This window comes from Patella vulgata, chromosome 5 (assembly GCF_932274485.2).
Source record: "Patella vulgata chromosome 5, xgPatVulg1.2, whole genome shotgun sequence".
Taxonomy (NCBI): Eukaryota; Metazoa; Mollusca; class Gastropoda; family Patellidae; genus Patella; species Patella vulgata.
In genome coordinates this window covers 71,352,974-71,372,221 of record NC_065883.2, presented here as the reverse complement: position 1 = coordinate 71,372,221, position 19,248 = coordinate 71,352,974, and the positions used below count along the sequence as shown (strand labels likewise).

General features: G+C 37.7%; 1 long non-coding RNA gene across 1 annotated transcript; it reads right to left on the bottom strand.

Moving 5' to 3' along the window:
- Positions 1–13,050: 13,050 nt before the first annotated feature.
- Positions 13,051–15,336, bottom strand: LOC130013044 (uncharacterized). Its single transcript, XR_008788328.1, has 3 exons — positions 15,142–15,336; positions 14,043–14,137; positions 13,051–13,385 (listed from the first exon to the last, which is right to left on the bottom strand). It is a non-coding gene; the product is annotated as an uncharacterized LOC130013044 (long non-coding RNA).
- Positions 15,337–19,248: the final 3,912 nt, after the last annotated feature.

The following is a 19,248-nucleotide window of genomic DNA, read 5'->3' as shown; positions in this document are numbered from 1 at the left end:
TCAGTGTTTAGCCCAATCCGCTTGACAAGGCGCTGTCAGTGCCAAACCCTCCTTCCTGCACCACAAACAAGGGGTAACCACGCTGGAAAATCCCGTGGAAATTTTATTCCCTGTCAACACAAACTAAATTATTTCGGGACTAACATATAGTAGAATTTTATTTGAATAATTCACTTCCGCACTGTGGATGGAAACCGGTAGACTCAGAGACAAGCCTGGAAATAAGGCACCTGTCACTGACAATGTCAGGCACAGATTCAGGCTTTGTCAGGTTGTCAGGCACTGATTCGTCTTTTTTAATGATACATGTATTATTAATACATGTCTGGCACTAAGATGAAAATGTCCGGTATTATTTCATTAGTACTTGACATTTTGTCAGGTACATCTAAAACCGTTATTTCCAGGCCTGCTCAGAGAACAACAAAGTTTAAGATCAAATGCCTGCCCCTTTACCAAGTTTAAGATCGAAAGCCCGCTCATTTACCACCCAAACGCCCCCACCTTAATGTTAATATTGATCAGTCAATCAATAATATTGATTATTGATTAAGTGATAAAAGCTGATACAAGACATTATATAAATATATACAAACAGGATGGAGATTGATTATAGTTAAAGGGACAGTCCCGGATTTCATAAAACGACGTAAATAAATATGAGTTTAAATAAAGATGCATTATGAAAGAGCTAAATCGTTTTTTTTTTTATAAACAATATTTTTATTCAGAATGTCTGAGTGGGATTGGGGAACAGGCTTAGCCTATGTAAAAACCCCTCTCCATAGATAATATAAAAACAAAGAAACAAAATGGGTGAATCTGCATGTTACCGGTCTTTCTTTAGGCCTTAAATCTTATGTAATTTATTAATTAGAAATTTATTAAATTGCAAAGACTCTATCCCAAACGGATGCTCTTGATTTTCAACGGATTTAGACATGATTGATGGTTAATGATTTAATTTAAAAATGGGTAACTGAGACTTTGTTAGCTATGACAATCGAGGCTCTGCTATTCGCCAAATATTAATGAAGTAATTTGACTGAAAATTTCAGGATATTCCCTTTTCAGTATCTCGTTTTTAACTTTTATAGCGATTACTGTCAGCTCTTCATTTAAATCTTACATAACGCATCTTTATGAATAAAGTGAGCAAATTAAACCCTAAAATGTACGTTTATGTCGAATGGATATCAAATATTGAACGTCTCGTAGAGGGGGGGGGGGGGGTTACGTCCACTCGACACAAACTAGGTGATTTCGGGACTAACATATGGTTCAATTTTATTTCTATAAATCGCTTGAGCGTAGGGGTCTTTTGCAGTGGGAGGAAACCGGACGACCAGGACAAAGCCCACGAGGTTGGACAGGCGACCCTACTCCTTGTCACGTACAACCGGGGATTCGAAACCACGCCAGTTGACTCAATGACAGACCTTATGATACAGCACGCACGTGCTAACCATTCAACCCCCCCCCCCCCCCGGCGACGAAACCGGCTCTTAGACATTTTACGGGATTAAAAGGGCATTATGAAAGATTAGATAAAGAGCTGACAGTTCTCTCTATAATAGTTAAAACTAGATAATGTAAAGGGAATATGATGAAAATTTCAGTCAAATTACTCCATTCTTAACCGAGATATTAGAATTGGAATTATAGGCCTAGTCTCAATCATCATTACTTATGTCGGCACGACAATAAAACATAGTCTCGATTATCCATTTTTGGACTAAATCATCAATGAGCGTTGCGCAGCAAATCGGATTCAAATCCAGTTAAAATCCGACACATAAGATGGCATCTTCTCATGTTAATAAGCGCCTGATTAATAGTTTATATAACATTTCAGGCCTAAAGAGTGAGAGAGAGAGAGAGAGAGAGAGAGAGAGAGAGAGAGAGAGAGAGAGAGATGGGGTTTAACGTTCACTCGACACAAACTAGTTCATTTCGGGACTAACATCTGGTTTAATCTTATTTCAATAATGGACGTCGAACAGGAAATCGGATCCTAATCTAGTAAATATCGCAGGCTAGCGATGACATCGAGAGTTGATTATGGTGTGGATATGTTAATTAATGCCTAATTAATAGTTTATATAACATTTCAGGTCTAGAGAAAAACCTGCAGTAGGCAGATTTACCTCTTGTATAATGTATGTTTAAAGCGAGAACTTCAAATTTTCTAAGAAAGTCAAAACATAATTATTTCTATGTCTTTTTCTCAATAGGTTATCAAATCACTATTATACGATCATGGGCATTATTTCCCACCCTTAAACATCTATGACACAGGAAATAACAACACAATTACCTCCCCTGTTTTGCTATTGACCACATGGGGAAGCCATTTTCCAACGTTGGAATTTGAAGTTAAAAATGATATTTTTGCCAATTTCTCAGCTGGCAATAGCGAATTATAGGAATAATAGGATTATTCTTTACCAAATCAAACGGCGTATGTAGACAGGAATAACTAGACGCTAGAAATTTGCACTCGCCGAACATAACTGATTTGAAATTGGAGTAAAAACGGAAACCATTGAATGTAAATCAGTTTATATACATTCATACTACAGTATTATATGCGTTGCGACCCACTTTTGTCAATTTCTAGGTCCCAAATGTTAGCGATTTAGCTCCTTTAAATACATTTTAAAAATATAACTTGAAAATTTGCAATTGCAACTTTAACTAACGCATTGACTAAATGAGGTTTTACGCCGTACTTTTCTGCACCGTCTGGGCTAATTAAGACGGGTATACGTTATGCGTAGAATTTCGCCCGTGCAGCCGCGCTACTTCTAGTCCTATTTCAAATTACAACTGTCAAGGGTTCTTTTACGTTCACACCATCAATAGCATGAGACTTGCCAGGCACTCCGCCATGCACGACAGACATATGAAAACCATACCGGAAACTTGCGAGGAACACTTCCGGCCAACACAGAGATCGAATCCGTGACTTTTACTTAGCAGTCAAACTTCTGCAAGCAGATACATTCCCTCATATGGCTATCCAGTCTAGACACTCATGTAATGTAAAATTTGGAATATTGACAACTCCACATAGTAACTGATTTTTTTATATTTTTTCTTGGTAAAGGTATCTTATACAGGACTAGGATCAAAGTAATCATTTCATTTCGTTTTTTTTATACTTTCGATGGTCTCTACTACATGAAGATCTGAAGAGTTGTAGTGGAAGGTCGCGTCAGGAGTCATACGAGCGGTTTTTGACCCTATGACGTCAGACTTTTGATTTACTAACATTTTAATGTTGATATCGTTGACTGACGCAACAAATAACTGTTATAAATGAAAATATACGACACTAATAGATCAAAGTCGTCAGTTTATATACGTAATGTGTATTAGTTAATTAAATTGGTATTAATCTGGCAGTCTTCATTAAGTAGGTGTTTTGTCACTAAGATGTTAAAACTGTGATTATTGAATGATATACACCACTATTGTCCAGGTTAATGTATTTAATAGTAATGGGTGTTATAAATAGTCATGCTTTTACACCAGTAGTGACATCTTTTACAGCTAGTTACACACTTGCTAATTAATGACAACTGTATAATTTCTAACCACTTTCTATACATACTAAACATAAGTTTAGAATACTGATCACTTATATGATTTAATGACTAGAACTAAAAGGCCTAGCTTCATTAGTCAATGGGGGGGGGGGGTGTGGCCGAATGGTTAGCACGCGCGCGCTGTACCATACGATCTGTCATTGAGTCAGCTGGTGGGGTTTCGATTCCCCGGTTGTACGTGACAAGGAGTACGGTCGCCTGTCCAACCTCGTGGGTTTTTCCCGGGTCCTCAGGTTTCCTCCCACTGATAAAGACCTCTACCCGCATGCGAATGATTGAAATAAAATTGAACCATTTGTTAGTCCCGAACAGTGCCGGACTGGTGGGCCCCACCTGTCAGGTCATTAACCAAGGCATGAACGTCCGGGGGGGGGGGGGCTCCCCCTAGGAAAATTTTGGAAATTGACAACCGCAAATCCACTTTCCAAGCTTTTCAGACCAAAGCAGATGAAGGTAAATTTTTGATTTCCTGATACAATTAGATAACAGAATGACCTAAGAGCACTATCATTAGATGAATTTGAGAACTCTCTTGAGTGTCAAAAAAACCCCAAAACCTTTTATTCTCCGTGATGAAAATAATGCAAATTATAATATACATACAGTACACGTATTTGACAGTTCTGTTGACTTGACTCACATCACAGAATATAGCTAGAATCTTCGCACTCACAGAAGTAAACGAATATCATCATAAGCTCCTGAACCTCACGAGCTTATGATGAAATTTGTTTACTTCTGTGATGATAACTGATAATTAATTGTTCTCTAAGAAGTAACAAATTATTTCTTTAGCTTCAAGGATAGCCAAAGTAATCTTCAGGTCTTTTTCTTTCTCTTTTTTCTTTTTTCTTTATAGGCTTAGGCCCACTTTTTTTTAATGAGCTTAGGTCCAGGTGTACAGGTGGGCCCAGTCCGGCACTGGTCCCGAAATGACCTAGTTTGTGTCGAGTGGACGTTAAACCCCACGCCCCCCCCCCTCTCTCTCTCTCTCTCTCTCTCTCTCTCATTATTCAATGGTATCAGCGTTGATATTTCTACTGGGATTCCCAGCTCAATGCAACGCACGACAAAAACTCACCGTAACAGTCCCTTCCATAGGTTAATCCCACACATCAACCAGATCCTAGTGTAGTAAAGACAAGTATAACGACATTTTGAATTATAAAAAAACGAAACGAAATAGGATCTATGTTTTAATCAGATTGATATTTGATATGATGCCACAATTCCAAGATGGCGGCGATGACGTCATGCTCGGTGACTAGTCCATATAGTACGCTCGTACCTGTATTCTATTATACAATGGCGATCAATAATAATTAACCATTTTACGAGATAAAACTACACGCTTTGGTCATAAACGTCACAGAGTCTCGTCTATAAACTAGATTAAAAGACATAAATTGTCACGTTAATGCCAACCGGCCTATATATCGGCAATAATATACGAGATAACAAAAATTATGATAGGTTGCCAGAGGACAAGACAAAGGCGCATCAGAGAGTATTAAGTCGTCTGGGGCTATATAAGAGGGACTGTTAACATGCTAGGGTTTTTTTTTTTTGGGGGGGGGGGGGGCTAGTGGTCTAGAGTGACGCGCTTCGACCTCTAGCTGGCCGGTCACCTCGGGCTTGCGGCTGTGGTTTCGATCCCTGGTGTGAGCGTATGTGGCTTGGAGATAGAGCCGCCTTCTCAAGCTCGTGGGTTTACTCCAGGTACCCTGGTTTCTTCCCATAGGAAAGACCCCCGCGCGTGCGCTAAGATAATGAAAATGAAAAAATAAGACTTGTCTGCGATATCACCTTCGGTGGAAGCGGACGTTAAACACTGAGAAAAACATGCTAGTTTATTAAATAGGATGTTAAACTCTTTAGATAAGAATTTGTCCATAATTGCAACAAGAAGATTGTAAATAAAATGACAAGTTAAATACTCGATATCTATTGAAGAAAAGCGACGACCACGTGCATCTATTGTTTTCATAGTCCTATACTCATGTCGAATGTATGTATGGGAATATGTGAAATGAAATGAAATGGGGTTTAACGTGCTACTGTTATGCGCCGACTTGGCTAACGAAGACGGGCATACGCTTCGAATTCCAACCGCCAAGGGATCTTTTACGTGCACGCCAATGGGTACACAGGATCTCGGATTTTCGTCCCACCGAACGACTAAACAGCTGTCCTTGACAGGCCCTCCGTCATGCAACACTGACGAGGGGGAAACCAGCGAACGTCCAGGCTACCGAGTCAGCGTCTTACTCACTTAGTCACAGTGCTTAAAGGGGCTTGGTTAGCACGTGCGCGCTGTATCATAAGGTCTGCCATTTGAGTCAACTGGCGTGGTTTCGATCCCCCTGTTGTACGTGACAAGGAGTAGGGTCGCTTGTCGAACCTCTTGGGTTTTCTCCGGGTCCTCCGGTTTCTTCCCAAAGACACCTACGCGAATTATTGAAATAAAATTAAAATCATATGTAAGTCCCGAAATGACTTTCTCTCTTTCTCTCTCTCTCTCTCTCTCTCTCTTAAAGGAGCTAAATCTTCATTCTTTGGCACCTCGACACAAATGGACCGCAACGCATATAATAATGTAATATGAATGTATATAAACTGGTTTACATTCATTCGTTTCTGTTTTCAATGTAATTTCTAACCAGTTATATTCGGCGAAATGCGCGAAGGGTCCAAATTGATGGTAGTCTTTAGCATCTGGTTATTCTCATGTGGGGTAAGTTTTTAATTTTCATTTTGTCTTAACTATTGGATATCAGAAGCCCATCTTTCCACGGTAACTTTTTTAGGAAAGTAACAAATTTCTCACGGTTTAATCCCGGATTATACTCACTCGAATTAATTATTTAAGATAATCCCTCGGCTTGGATTCCATCAGATGAAAAACAGACTTGAAATAAATTAGCTTTCGAAAACACGTTAAGTTAATGGGGGGCGTGTTATAATATCATGACGTCATCTGACAATAAACAGACTTATAAATTAGCGATCTAGCTACCGTAGATTCCAAAATGACGGAAAGTTCAACTTCAAAGAAAAGTAGACCTGTTTTTCATCCGATTCTTTCAAGAAAGAAAAAGCGAGAGGGGAGAAAAAAATAAAGAAAATGTAAAGTGTACCATTTACACAGGGGGCAGCATGGGTCGATGGAATTTTGCTATATGTTATCCAGGCGCGTGTCCAGTGCGAGGAGGGCGGGGTCCAGGGGAGAGCCTATACATTTAAAACAGTAAATTGCCTTTAGAAAAGCCCCCAGATGCAAGGAAATTGACTTCAAACTATCAAAATTTTCTGCGAGGGGAATCCCATATCTTCGTTTTCTGCGTGGATTGAGATATCCGGATAGAGCAGAAACCTGAACAGCGACCGCGAGATATGCCTTATCAGTCGTTTACAGCTTCTGGTTCCGTCATGAGCACCAACTGGGCCTGTTTCACGAAAATTTAACTATGATAAAATCCAAATTTTAGGTCATTTCGGGAATAACATATGGTACAATTAATTTTATTTCAATAATTCGCTTGCGCGTAGCAGTGGGAGGAAACCGGCGAACTCGGAAGAAACCCACGAGGTTGGACAGGCGACCCTACTCTTGTCACGTACAACCGGGGAATCAAAACCACGCCAGTTGACTCAATGACAGACCTTATGATACAGCGCGCGCGTGCTAACCATTCGGCCACCCCACCCCCACCCCACCCGCACACACCCAGCGCCCAACCACCCCTTCATAAACATGTACATATAAAGTAAGTGCATATTTTCTGTTGTTATTTTGGAAGGGGGAAGGAACTCTAGGGACCCATCTCACGCTGCAGCAAACTGTTCATTATATACCTTATACATATGAAGCTCTAAACGACCGTCTGTTTCTTGTCTTGTATATACATTGTCATTAAAGATGGGTTCCCGCGTACAAACTGGGTGATTTAATGGTATATATGGACTCAAAACATATTCAAACTAATTAATTTCTCATAATTATGCTTCAAATCCTTCTCAAACATTGTAATTGCGAAGGAATGCCCTGCTATTAAAATTCGATCAAACCAGGTCATGTTTACGTCCCGTCTTGGGAGTCAGAGGAGAATTCATTGCATACATAAGACGATGTTGTCTTTAATCGCTTACTATTTATTACAAATATCGAATCCTAATTAAATTCTCGGATTATCCACTACCCGCGTCTTTTCCCGTCATTTTTATCCCAGAAAGTGTTGTACGCCTAACTCTTCATAAAGTTTATCAACTTGTACATCAAGCGCTCAATGTTCGCGTGTGACCTTTGACATCACGCGTGCAGAAATTCTTAATCGTCGGGCTGTTGATTAAGGGAACTCTTACATTTTTGTCCTGTATACGCTCCATGAGTGTTTTTCGGGGAATCCATAATTTTATTAGTAAGATTGGATATCTCTACTTTCCATATATACCAAAATTGCCATACTTTTATTGGAAATAACCACACGATAAATACTTTTCTGGGAACCCATCTTTAAATGTAATTTCTTCAGGGATGACTTTAATGAATGATCGATAACTTAATTGTACTTGCTGATTAAAATACGGAGGATAGCCAGACACTAGATGACTATTTCTAGAAGATGTATCTTGATTATTATTCCTAATCTCTTGTCTCTTGTTTACAGGAATTAGTTTGATTCCGGTGTAGCAAATGAAATGAGGTTTAAAGTCCTATTGTTCTGCTCCGACTGGACTAATGAAGACGAACCGGTATAGCAACATTTATAGTATTAAGTTCATTTGTCCCGTCCCCATCTCGACATCTCTGTACTTATTCTTTGCTAAACAAATAAATAAATTTTTTTATTTATTAACAATGCCAACGTCTGTTCAGTGCGGTTAGGGGGTTGGATGGTCGAATGGTTAGCACGTGCGCGCTGTATCATAAGGTCTGTCACTGAGTCAACTGGCGTGGTTTCGATTCCCCGGCTGTACGCGACAAGAGGTTGGATCGCCTCTCCAACCTCGTGGGTTTCCTCCGGGTCCTCCGATTTCCTCCCATTGCTAAAGACCCCTTCGCGCAAGCGAATTATTGAAATAAAATTGAACCATACGTTAGTCCCGAAATGACCTAGTTTGTGTCGAGTGTACGTTAACACTACCCTCTCTCCCCCCCTCTCTCTCTCTCTCTCTCCAGTGCGGTTAGATTGGGTATGGTGGGGTGAGTCTGTTGTCAAAGATTAAACTAAGGGACAGTCACAGATGTACCCACTAAACCTGCCGATCTGCGTCGACGGAGTAAGAAAGCGTTGACATTTTTCAGTATTTGTTTCAATATTTAATTTATCATTTTCTATCAGGAGTCCAACTCACTCACCTAGTTCCGTGATTTATTTGTTTGGACGCAAGTGTTCAGATTTTGCGATGCCCCCTTATAGTCCAGAACAGTAGGATGTTAAACCCCATTTCATTTTATAGCAAAGTCCAGAACAGTAGGGCGTTAAACCCCATTTCTTTTCATTTCATTTTATAGCAAACTCTTCAGTGCTAAATATAAAGTCATTGTCTGTCAACAAATATCCCATTGAGCAATATTAAAAAAAAAAAAATCCATGAACTCTATCACACACTTTTAGAATAAAAGTGACCCGTGTTTAAACTTTACAATTTTAATTTTTTTATATTCAATCATTTTATGATTAAATGGACAATCGCAATTAAATTTTGAAAATCCACTGAGAACGTTTCTTCTGTATTGTGTTCACGAACATAAGAGTTAACGGGGCAAAATTTAACTCATCTATTACAAGGACCGATTTGTATGTATCTAAATTCTCGGATCTTCGATGTAAACGTTGCGACCATATTAGGAAAACAATATATTGCATAACTTTACTTTTAGCGCCAACGACAGTATATGAATTGTGACGCAAAAAAAAACAACCCCATGTCTTGACAGTTAATTGTGTCTCCATTTTTACATCGGAGACATGGGTACACATCTACGGGATACGCAACCATGGACGGGATTGTCACATTAAAAATGGACCCTTTTTTGTTAATAGATAGTCTTTAGATGTGCACAGCACCTATAATTAAATTTCTTCGTTTTATAAAATTAAAGTCGATGACATAACAAAGAGAAAAAGGTAATGGAAAATCATTTTATTTAAAAATACTTTCATCGACTTAATAGTCAATATCTCCCACTCACTGTTCCTAAATTATACCCATTACGTGTAGGATAAAGCACGAGACTGAGGTTATGCTGGGGAAAGAAAGACTGAAGAAAAAAACCCGAGAAAAAGAAACCCCGAGGCCGGCAGGCCGAGACTTTATCTTGCTTATAAACCGTCTATGTTTACATGTACGCAAGATGAGAATATCCCAGAATTCCCGTAAGAAAAACCTTATATCATGTTTTCTTGTGAAAAAAAACCTACCCTGGAAGAATAACCCGTTACAGGTTTAAAGAAAAACTTTCAGAAGAATAACCCCAAATTTCCGTGTATATCCAAAGCCGCCCCGACTTTCAGACCGCAAGTTATTGCGGGCATAGAATAACCCCAAAGATCAAAGAGATTTACCGTTACAGGTTTATAAAACATATTAACACACGTATGTACAGGTTCTTTGGTAGTTACCTATATACTATGTAACCATAGACAATTGAAACTATAGACAATTAAAACCACAGCGTTACTATATATGTAAATATGTATAAATTGTTATTTTTTGTACATCTCTATACAATGACATTGAAACTTAGTAAACCAGTGTTGAAGTGTCGGCATACCTTTTGTCTTGTTATCGTGTACCGTGCAACGATGTATTGCAGCTTTACGGTTGTGCTAATTCTTTTGGATATAGTAGATAAAGTACAAGTACGTCTATTAGTAAGTGCAGTGGGACTTCACCACACATAATTTACACAAAACGAATCTACGGACAAGCCACAATACGCAGAAATCACAAAGGTACATATCAAATCAAGTGAATGGAACCGGGGGCTAGATAAATACATAAATAAAGAAAAAATACGTCCAGTCAAAAAACTCAACCACTTTACTGCATTCTGGTATACATCAAATCATATTAAGCGAGATGTCTGCTCTTTCTCGAGCGTCATGTTAAGCTAGCTGTCGGCTGACAGCAGTTTTTAAATTGATTTATGCACATAGACGACTTCTACCGCGATGCCTTTAGCGTTGTATCTGTTTTATTTATGTATATAAACACAGTGATGTTGTGGATTCACTGACCACGAGAAATTGTAGGAGGAAATACTAAATAACCAAGTAATCTGTTTTTGTTTTCATAGACAAAGTACACGCTAAGTTGTTTCCCTTGCACTTTTACGATCAATCACGAGCAAAGATGTATGGATGGTCGAACAATAGCCCCCTTTGTAGCCCATTTAGCGCAACAGCAGATAGTGCATTGCATATTCTAAAAATAAAAAACTGAACATCTTAGTGCACAGTAAATTAGACCAGTCCTCACCCTAATGTCGGGTTTGTTTATTTAATATAATAGTGTGTACTTCTTATACCACTTTATGTTAAACTCGTTGATATTTCTTATCAATGCTTGGATATTAATCGCTGCATAGAAATAGGGCGTCAATCTCAGTTGGGGTGGTAGTTGGGGTGGTAGTGGTGGTGGTGGGAGGGGGGGGGGGGGGAATGCTGAGGCTATATGCCCAAAAATTTTCTTTGTCACCCGAATTTTCAGAATGAATCAATCATAAACTAAAAGGAATTTTCCACAAAACGGTGCTGGCTGTTTGCACAATTAAACATCAATATTAATCAAAAAACAACTTACCCAGCGGGCACAGAACGTTGTGACAACGTTTTTCAGAGGTTGTATCACAACGTCTGAAATAAGTCAGCTGTAGGTTGTTTTGCAACAAACTCTTACGTTGTGACAACGTTGTACGGACGTCAAAGCAACATTGTCACAACGTTGTGTGGTGGTTGACGAAAAGTTGTGTGGTGGTTGACGAAAAGTTGTGACAACGTTGTACGGACGTCAAAGCAACATTGTCACAACGTTGTGTGGTGGTTGACGAAAAGTTGTGACAACGTTGTACGGACGTCAAAGCAACATTGTCACAACGTTGTGTGGTGGTTGACGAAAAGTTGTGACAACGTTGTACGGACGTTCAAGCAGCATTGTCACAACATTGTGTGGTGGTTGACGAAAAGTTGTCACGACGTCAGAATTTTGTTGTTTTGCAACGTTGTGTGGTGGTTGGCGAAAAGTTGTCACGACGTCAGAATTTGTTGTTTTGAGGTTGTATAAAACCCAGTATAAGCCCCATCCGAACTCCCTACAGTTCTGCCCCTACTGGACTAACGAAGACGGGAATAGGCGGCCGGGCAGGATGGAAGTTAAATTAGGTGTGTGTGCGGGGAAGGGGGGGGGGCTTAAATGCCCGACAGATTTGGGCCACGGTTTTGACATAGTGAAACGATACGCGAAGTTTCAACACTCTCACTCAATTAGAATCAAAGTTATTGTGTCCCATCACAACCAATCTAATTGCTTCTTTCTGAATAAAATCAGTATCAATTAATAGGACAATACGTAGTTTCAAAACATTCAATTCAAACGATTATATTACAGACAATATTAATGCTAGAGTCATATAACTTTGCAGTAATGGGTAAAGGTAATAGAATCTGATCATTAAATTTTAAGTAATGGTCATGTAATGAGTAATGGAAGATTTCAAAAGTAATGAGTAATGGAAATGTAATTAATTACATTCCGAAAATCATGTAATGGTCAATTACATTTCAATTACATTTAATGGCGCATTTTTGAATGGCATTTAGTAATTGGAACATAATCAAAAAACACACTTTTATGGAATAACAATTACTATGGTTTATTTCACTGCAACGTTTCAACAAGATTTCACAAGTCATTTTCAAGCATATATATACAAATAAATAAAATGAGAAAGATATGAATATATATATAAACATCAGTGGGAACTATCCAATGGTATGCAAGGAAGGTGAACATGAGTAGCTATCACAAGCTATTGATGAAACAACGGTAAATAATCGTATATACTAGGATTAACTCATTATACAATTAAAAGATCAAACAGAGGATTGTTGAGATGTACTGAAACCATACACATTATACTATATAATTGAAACCAGTTTAAAAGAAAATAAGGCATAGATCTATACATGATTAACTAAATATACATTCATAAAAGATCAAACAGAGGATTTACAGAAATATATTAAAACCATACTCTTATGCATTCAGTGATAACTAGAGTTTTAAAAGAATATAACAAGGAAACATATTTAATGTTATTACATTTTATTACTATTTAAAGATTAGTGCTAATTTAGCATTTAATCAATCAGATTTAAAGACATGGTAAAACTATTGTCTTTAAATCTGATTGATTAAATGCTAAATTAGCTCTAATCTTTAAATAGTAATAAAATGTAATTATTTACTTTCAATGTAATGGGTAATGGTAATGAATGATATTGCTAAAAATGAGAAAGTAATTGTAATGCAATTGGTACCGTAATAATAATAAAAATTTATTTATTTATAAAGCGCCTGTTACCAATATAAAACACTGCTCAAAATGGCTTATAAAGATTATAATAAAATATGACATGTAATAAACAAATTAAAACTGTACATGTACTTAATTGGTCCCTCTTCTGTCGGGTGCATATTTTAGATGAGCCGAAACTGCTGTTATTATCTCGGCTTCCTTGCAGCTCGGCTGACTGATCATTACACTATCTGAAGAATACAAAAAAACTGTATATTTACTCTGTCAAATTTTGTAAATTATATAATTGAGTCCGATCAAAAAGGTCGTCTTAAAGCTGTAACAGATAATTCTGCATCCCATGAATTATGGAGCAAAGGTGGCTAATTGGGTAAAACGCTGGCTCGCTTGTCTGGAGGTCGCATTTTCGATCCCTACATTTGCCGAGAAAGTTCAGTAGGCCTGACAAGGACAATTCGTTTGGATGGTATGAAAAACCGAGGCCACGTGTACACATTGACGTGCAAGTAAAAGATCTCTTTGGCAGTTGGAATTCGATATAAGAGTAGGCCATAGTGCCGCTGCCCGGGCAAAATTTCCATCATAGCACGCGGTATGGCTCATGCCCGTCTTCATTAGCCTAGTCGGAGCAGAACAGTAGGACGTTAAACCCCATATGAATTATATTATATATGACCCAATAACACATTCTATATGAGACATCGCTTGTGTTATAACTTTCATATTCTCCATGAATTTGTACGTGTAAGAAAGGCTTGGGTGTAAATTACAAAAAAAAAAGATCAATACTCATCGATGAAGTAATAAAAACTCCTGTATGCCCATACCATGTTTGATTATCCGATATTTAAGGATATGTTCGTAAATTGAGTATGATAAAAACAAACCTTGGACAACTTTGTAAATTTCTAAGTCCATTATGGACCGCCTCCCTTTATTTCCCTTTAAATTAAATTGGGCCATTAGGGAATTAGACATCAACCTGTTAAAATAAAAAGACATACTGTTTATGCGTTTGACAATACCACGAATTTTGACTTTCCATTCCTTGACACCTAGAAATGGACATAAATGGGTTGCAACGCATATAATAATGTAATATGAATGTATATTAACTGATTTACATTCAATCGTTTCTGTTTTTACTGTAATGTCTAATCAGTTATGTTCGGCGAAATACGCGAAGAGAGAGAGAAATGGGGTTTAACGTCCACTTGACACAAACTAGGTCATTTCGGGACTAACATATGGTTCAATTTTATTTCAATAATTCGCTAGCGCGTAGGGGGTCTTTTTAGCAGTGGGACGAAACCTGAGGACCCGGAGAAAACCCACCAGGTTGGACAGGCGACCCAACTCCTTGTCACGTACAACCGGGGAAAAAAACGGTTAAAAAAAATTACAAACCGATATTCGTTTTCATATCATATTTGACATTCAAAACCAGGAATGGTAGCCAAAAATGTTTTCATTCACTAAAGACTATATAAATAGTTCATACAGCACGAGTGCATATATCACTTGTCATTTGTAATATATCACAAGTTTTGTATACGTTACATTACTATTAACACTCCCTGCAAAGCTTCATGAAATTGGTAACCCTATACATTTAAAGATAATAGATACTGGGAAAGTCCATTATACAATACTATAAATATTGTAATGGCCCCTTCCAATTCCAGACATAGATTGAAATAGCTCTTTCTAAATCCAGACATAGCAATTAACCAAAAACTAAATGATTAAAATGCAATACAATTATAAAATAAAAACACTAAAGTTTCAAAACTAAAATAAATCATTTAAGAGGTAATAAAACATATTTAAAATACTCAATTTACTTTGCAAGGAGGGTTCAATAATGAAATGACAATAGAAGTTCGGCTACCAGTAGAAAATAATCTACAATTACCGAAACAATTAATTCTTTTATATCATAATTATTTCTAAATGGACACAAAATGTTAATTAATCGTAACATACCTAATTTTCAACTTTTACGCCTTCTAGCAACTTATAAAACTCAATAGTTTATCACAGCTCTAATAAAGCAGCCATGTTTGGCTAGGATTCCTTTTTGGCGGAAAGATGTTTAAATTTGATTGGACCAACTGTCAACCTTGGGTGTGTTTTAAAATAAAATATGTATAAGATAATTAATCTTGACCTTTATTGGGTTTTTTTTATATACCGGTACATTAAATATAGATATTTTGCAATTAAGTTATGAACGTAATTAAGTTTTAAAGGTGTATTAAACCTTTAATAAATGTTTTTAAAATTTTTTTTTTACCTATTCATTGCGGGTTCTTTATAAACGTTTCATAAACGTTAAAAAAAAAAATCATATTTACGGTACTACGTTTTAATGGAAAATTTTGAAAGAAAACATCAATTATGAACGTTATCTAAACATATTATATTAAACATTTTTATCAATATTTATCGAAAACTTCTGAAAAACATACACTTAAAACATTTAAAAAACGTTTGATAAATATTTTTTTTTTACATAACCTTTTAGAAACAAAAAAAAAATAACAAAAACAAAAACAAAAAACGTTTTTAAAATATTTTGTGCTTGCTGGGATTCACTTAGACCTGTAATTAATTAAATAATGGCCAGGTTTCACACTTATATATACTGAGCGCCATGGAAAACGCATCACTTAGTTTTTCGTATAACAAAATGATCCTGTAAACATATCTTATTTATTTTGCTTCTTATTGTGAACAATATTCAAATGGGAACACATCAATAACAACACATTTGTACACTCATGGATGTTTAATCTGTAATCAACGGTACAAAGTCAGATGTGTGTCCTCCGCGGGCTCTTACGCACGCTGTGCAGCGACGTCGCATGGAATTAACCAATGTTTGAAAGAAGGCCTGGGGCAAATTGTTCCATTCTTGGACAAGAGCAGCTTCTAAAGCAGCAATGGTGTGCATCTGTGGTCTCCGATACAGACGGCGTCCAATCGCATCCCAGACATGTTCTATCGGTGCCATGTCCGTAGACATGGCTGGCCAGTCCAAGACATTGATGTTGTTAGCAGCCAGGAAGTCCATACTAAAACGGGCGGTATGCGGACGTGCATCATCCTATTGGAAGCGCTGAAGTTGTGGGTGCGCTCGAAACATCGGAACAACAATTGGTTGCAAGACATCATCACGGTAGGCTACAGCATTAACGCGACCCCTGCAAATGTGTAGGGCGGTCCGGTGATGAAATGTGAAGCCTCCCCACACTATTACACTTCCCCCCCACCCCATCGATTCGTTTCGAAGATGCAGCAGTCTGCAAGACGTTCCTCAAGACGTCTACACACATGTTGACGGCCATCAGCGTGATAAGGATGAAAGCGACTCTTATCACTGAAGAGCACACTTTGCCAGTCTACTCTTCTCAATGTCTGGTGTGTCCTTGAGCCCATATCAAACGCCGCTCACGGTGAGGATAGCTCCAACATAAGGTCGTCGTGCACGGAGTCCTACTTCTCTTAGACGACGTCTTACGGTGTTGGCACTTACTGGTCCTTGTCTTCCGACGACTGCTGCACCTGTTCGAGTCGCTGGGCGGAATCTGTCACGCAGATGAGTGACCAGGACGTTGACGGTCACGTGTTGATCCAGTAATTCGAACACGTTCCACCAACCTTACAATAGTGGACTGATGACAATTGAAGTGTCTGGCAATAATAGCACGTGTAGACATGCCAGCCCTGGACATTCCCATGGCTTCATTCCGTTGATTTTCAGTAAGTCTCGGCATCTCTAGCTCGATTCCTTCACACGTCCAACAACAAATTACGACAGATTGATGTTTCACAGTTCATGTACAACACATTAATTTGAAAACATGCTTTTAAAGGGCTCACACACAATGCTGCACGTGAATATTGGGTTTTTCATGTGCATCTTATGCAATTTTTTTGGTGCACACGGGCCGAAATTTTTTGCGTTTGGGAGCATTGTGTGAAACAATAGTTCATAGTATTGCATAATATTATACATACAAAACCACCTAGTAATAAAATATTTGGGAAAAAAAGTGATGCGTTTTCCATGGCGCTCAGTAATATAACGGTATCTACTTAAAATGATCATTTAAATACTTAACTTCATTATTCTTTTATTATCATTTCTTTTTTTTATACCGGAATAGTATTATTAAATTTACATTAGCACTATTAGATGTCGATCTACGGCTGTTTTTATTAATAATTTGTTTAGTGAAGCCGAATGATAAAATCGCGTTAAGTCTACCAACTACCAAGCGTCGATCGAGATTTTGCCGTGGGTAACAAATCTCCGTAAAATCAAATAGCCCAGTGACGTGTAGTATAGATCAAATGGCTTGCTATGTGTTGAAAATTATTCGTTTAACGGCAATGTATATGAGTAATATGAAAAAACTAATGATGAGAGATTTCATTTAGATTAGATCTACTTGCGCAACACATCAACGCAAATGTCTAGCCTAGACTAGTGCAGATCACGTCAGTCAGTTCTAAATTCTACGTCGCTTGGCCTAGACTCGTGTATTCTGAGCGGACTGACACAATCATGCAGCTGGTCCAGCTAGTTTTAATAGTTAAAGCGAGAATTTCATATTTTCTAAGAAAGTCAAAACATAATTATTTCTATATCTTTTGCTCAATAGGCTGTCAACTCACTATTATAGGATCATAGGTATCATTATGACGCTTATAAAATCATTCACACCGGAAATAATAACACAATTACCACCTTTGTTTTTCTCCCCCCCCCCCCATGGAAAAACTATCTTCAAACGTTTGAATTTGAAGTTGAAAATGATATTTTGGCCAATTTCTCAACTGGCAGTAGTGAATTATAGGAATAATAGGATTATTCTGTAACTTAAAAATATAACTTAAAAATATGAAATTCACTCGGCACAGCTGCAGTCTGAGTCTGTGTTTTGAAATGAACGTCGCCACTTACACCGCGGTCGTCAACGAAGTCCATGCCTACCTTACCGGTAATCAAATTCGAGGGGCTTTCATATTCAACTTAATAATAATAGTCCCTGTTACTACATGATGTATGTATAGATGCGCGTGTTTTACATACATGTAAATATAGTTGGTGTTTTTGTTGTTTTATAGCCAATGATAATGCTGTAGCGTAGGTAGCCTAATGTTTTGTTTGTATACTGTCTCTAATAGCCTAATGGGGTGTTAAGATACAATATAATTTTATCTGATCTTATATTAGCCTTAGAAGAAGCAATTGACGATTTTTATATCCCTTCCACATACCCAGTTGAGAGTTAAAATAATAGAACTTACCTTCGGCACGAACCAAAAAACCAATATGGCGTCCCAGAAGCATCTTTCGCGGCAACATTAGAGTCACGTTATCAGTATCCGCGGGAAAAAAACCCGCTAGTGTTACCAGATAATTTACTGAAGAATTAACCGGAATATTTGTCAGCTTCTAGTTGTTTTACAATAAGCCTTAATTAAAATGTATTATAGCTTGTATTGTGTTATTCAATTTCGATCTACGTCGTTAACCAATACAACTGTACCCAAGATCATACGTCAATTTCTATAGATAAGCGCATTGCAATTCCTGTTTTAGGCCCGTATTATGCACTGAATTTGTGTAGCAAACGCTGCACACTACACAATATGCATTAATCACCATTTTCTGTGCTTTGTGTTATTATTTCAATTGCAAAACACCGAATGTAAAAACAGCGACATTTAGGTGCGGGAGAGGCATCTCGTTTACAGTTCATAATACATTTTGTATAATACATGACGGACGTAAACGCCTTTTCTTGCTTTCCCAACCCGTGTGCTCAGCAACATGAAAGCAGGCCAGTATTGCCTATTTATTACACCAATAACTTTAATGCATTAAAGGAAATTATGATTTCCGAAAAATTATAAAGCAAATAAATGATCGATGTCGCACACCGCCGAGTGGGACCCGACGAAATGTTTTAATCCGCAATCAATGCAGTACAAATTCGCCGTGTTCAATGACAAGAAAGTGAAAATGTTATATTATACTTAAAAGTCATCGAATTTGGGGCCCTTTATTTTACTGACAAG